This window comes from Amphiura filiformis, chromosome 1 (assembly GCF_039555335.1).
Source record: "Amphiura filiformis chromosome 1, Afil_fr2py, whole genome shotgun sequence".
Taxonomy (NCBI): Eukaryota; Metazoa; Echinodermata; class Ophiuroidea; order Amphilepidida; family Amphiuridae; genus Amphiura; species Amphiura filiformis.
The window spans coordinates 77547816-77551900 of NC_092628.1; the positions used below are offsets into that span (position 1 = coordinate 77547816).

General features: G+C 46.7%; 1 protein-coding gene across 1 annotated transcript in view; it reads right to left on the reverse strand.

Annotated features, from left to right (window-relative positions):
• The window catches only part of LOC140153742 (E3 ubiquitin-protein ligase BRE1B-like), a 42429-nt gene extending 38422 nt beyond the window's left edge, over positions 1–4007 (reverse strand). The window contains exon 1 of the mRNA XM_072176577.1: positions 3908–4007. The gene's annotated coding sequence lies outside the window, so the exon portion shown is untranslated. The remainder of the gene's footprint in view (positions 1–3907) is intronic.
• Between the last annotated feature and the right edge of the window lie 78 nt (positions 4008–4085).

Consider the following 4085-nt stretch of genomic DNA (forward strand, 5'->3'; position numbering starts at 1 on the left):
AACCACGTCGCACTGTTGACTTTCAGCCCCTTAACAAGCACGCAACTCGCGAGACCCACCACACACAGTCTCCTTTCATTCAGGCAAGATCTGTCCCTCACAGCACAAAAAAGACAGTGTTTGATGCGTGGAATGGGTATCACACCGTACCACTGCATGAAGAGGATAGACACCTCACTACATTTATAACCCCATGGGGCCGGTACAGATACCGTGTTGCACCACAAGGATACCTTGCCTCTGGTGATGGTTATACTCGTCGTTCTGACGAGATCATCACTGACATACCCAACAAAACAAAATGTGTGGATGACACACTGCTGTGGTCTTACAACATTAAAGAGTCTTTCTCCCAGGCAGTCCGCTGGCTAGATCTATGTGGTCATAGCAACGGTATCACCCTTAATCCAGACAAATTTGTCTTTGCCAAAGACACTGTTGAATTTGCAGGGTTTGAAATATCCCCCTCATCAGTGAGACCTTGCCCCAGCCTCTTTGATGCCATTGAGAAGTTCCCTACCCCGCCAACATTACTGACATCCGCTCCTGGCATAGCCTGGTCAACCAAGTAGCTTATGCCTTTGCCTCAGCGGAAAAGATGCTACCATTCCGCTTTCGCTACTTAGCCCAGGTACCCCATTTACATGGACGGAGGAACTCAATGACCTGTTTGAAGAATCAAAGCGGATCATCATAGAGGAAATCTCCAAAGGTGTCGAGATCTTTGACAAATCTCGCCCCACGTGTCTTGCCACAGATTGGAGCAAAACTGGGATTGGCTTTTGGTTGCTCCAAAAACATTGTCAATGCACAAAACCAGACCCATTCTGCTGCAAGACAGGGTGGAAAGTCACCCTGGTTGGTAGCCGTTTCACAACCCCTGCTGAGTCCCGCTACCACCCTGTAGAAGGGGAAGCTTTGGCTGTTGTAGACGCATTAGATAAGGCACGCCATTTCGGTCCTTGGTTGCGATAACCTGATCATTGCAGTTGACCACAAGCCCCTCCTCAAGGTCCTTGGTGATAGATGCTTGGAGGATGTCCCTAATCCACGACTTCGCAACCTGAAGGAAAAATCACTCCGCTATCGATTCCGTATAGTCCATGTTCCAGGTGTTAGCCACAGAGCAGCAGACGGAGTCTCCCGCCACCCCGTCAGCAAGTCCAAGGGCATGTACCTCCCAGATGATGTTGCTACACTGCATCACGATACAACATACCTCCCCCTCACTCTGCTTGAATGCGCACGTACATATGCACGCCCACATCTATCACATGTTCACATGAGCCTGATGCAGTGGCGGCTATGTCCACCTCCCTTAGTGCCCTTAAGTCTATCACATGGGACGATGTGCGCCTGGCGACAACAAGTGATCAGACATTGTCCAAGCTGCTGTCAATAATTGAGGATGGTCTGCCAGGATCACGCCATGAGTTGCCTCCCGATCTCCAAGATTACTTCAGCCTGAGAGATGGTCTCTACTTTTGGATGGCGTTGCCATGCACAACCACCGCATTATTATCCCCCATCACTCCGCCTGAGGTTCTGAAGTCCCTCCACTCAGCTCATCAGGGCATCTCATCCATGACCTCGCGTGTCGAAGCTTCAGTTTTTTGGCCAGGCATTACGTCCGATATCCACCACATGCGCACACGATGCTCACAGTGTAATCGTATGGCCCCATCACAGCCCAATCCACCACCTACCCCACCTGTTGCACCAGTGTACCCATTTCAGTCGATATGTGCTGACTATTTCCACCTTGCTGGCAACAATTACTTGGTCATTGTGGATCGCTACAGTAATTGGCCAATTGTGGAACGGGCAGCTGATGGATCAAACGGCCTAATCTCCAGCCTCAGGCGTACATTTGTCACATATGGAATAAGTGATGAGCTGTCCTCTGATGGTGGTCCGGAGTTCTCATCCACCGCCACCAAGACCTTTCTCAAAAATTGGGGAGGCCGGCACCGTGTATCATCTGTTGCCTACCCTCACAGCAACTGCAGAGCTGAAGTTGCAGTTAAAACGGTTAAACGCCTTCTTACTGACAACACAAACCCCAATGGAGACCTAGACACTGACTCCTTTCAACGGGCAATGTTACAATACAGAAATACACCAGACAAAGGGACTAAACTCTCCCCAGCACAGTGTCTGTTTGGTCGACCCATACGTGATTTCATTCCCATACACCCCGGTCGCTATGAACCACACCCAACATGGAGAGAGACACTGGCAGCCCGAGAAGAGGCCCTGCGTAACAGACACATGAAAATTGCAGAACGGCTTTCCGAGCACACAAGACACCTTCCTCCCCTTGTTATTGGTGACCACGCACGAGTCCAGAATCAAACCGGCCCTCACCCAACCAAATGGGACAAAACAGGCATTGTCATTGAGGTGCGTCAGTTTGACCAATATGTGGTTCAGCGTAGATGGCTCTGGCCGAGTAACCTTACGTAACAGGAAGTTCTTGCGGCGGTATACACCTGCAGTGTCTTGCCAGCCCCATCATCTCATCTGCCCTCCTACACCACCAGTCGTACCTCGCAGACCCTCCCTAGCATCTGCACCCAGCGACCAACAAGGTGACTACAGGTATGCCACCTAAGGACAACACTGCCCCACCTACTCCAGACACACCCACAACCCAACCAGCACCAAACACCCCTGGACCAGCATTGTCTCTGGATCCGCCACCCTCTTCCACCCGCGACACTCAGCTTCCACAGCGCGCATTGTCACGGTTGCTACCCCACAACTCTCCGGGTCTAAAGGAAACATACACACCACCAAGCCTGCCTTCCGCAGCTCCTTCTGTCCAGCGTTCCATGCGCCTCAAGACTGTAAATACTTAGCTAAGTTGTTTCTCAGTCCTTGATATACATGTGCTCATTATCCAGGTACCTAAAATAATACACTCAAGGACTTGGGGGCATAGAGGATTGTACGTTATTGTATAGTATGTTACAGTTAGTTATATATCATTATACCATTATATCATTCCAGATCTTGGTCATTGTTAAAGTCCACAATAAAGAACAAGACAAGACAGGACAAGACAACAAATACTAGTAGTAGTTATTAAGCAAAGAGGTGGGGGATATATATTGGGCTCTCGATATTGGGCGGAAATTAGAGTACTTGTCAGAATATAAATTTGTACAATCGGCCTACATGCCGCGCAATGTGCGGCATTTTAGGTGTAAATTTCAAAGCAAACTACCTCCTGCGGAGGCAGAAAAATCACATATTTGGGTCAAGTGAAGTATAGAAAACATATTTATGTAGGTTTCTTTCTTCGGGCACTTGTTTTAAATTTCTATGTAAAAATGCATTGACATTGTCGGCGAATTTGGCCGACTAGCAAATGTGTTAACTAAGGTTTGCCTGGGTTACCTACACGTACACCATTCATACCTGATTGCTCAGTATCGACTCATAACGATCATAGTACAAAGGGAACTGGGTTCGTGAATTCTTCTTCTATTATTAATACCATGGACGGTTCAAGTTCGTTTAAATCGGTTTTGAGAAAGTCTTGCATTTTGATGAGGTAAAGGCATGGGGATGAGGTTAGGTCACACACACACACCTTTAAATGCAGTTACATTCCATGTGAAACATTTCGTGTCACTTCCTGTACTGTAGCTGTAAGCTGAAAGCTTTCACAATTCATATGACCTGAACCCTGGATTGTCAATTGTGCAGGGTCATACCATTTTGATTTTACAATTTTTTAGACCTAAATTTTGACCTAAATAAAGGGTATATTGCAAGAAAGCTAGGAAGTTTGAAATAATTTTATGTGATCCACATGAAACTTAACTATGTTAAATTTATGGTAGAATACTTAAATCATTACATATCACAGTAAATTTATTTTTATTGCTGATATACTTACCACCTTTTCCCGCACTGTTGTCATTGATTTCCCTGATAAGCATGAGAATTAGCTGTACTTCCGGGTCATATCGTACTGCTAAAAGACGACGTTTTTGATTGGCTGCTTAAAACCAACTCTTTTACTGACTTCTTCATCGGTTGTGAAAAATGTATTAGCTGTAATGAACAGCGTCTTT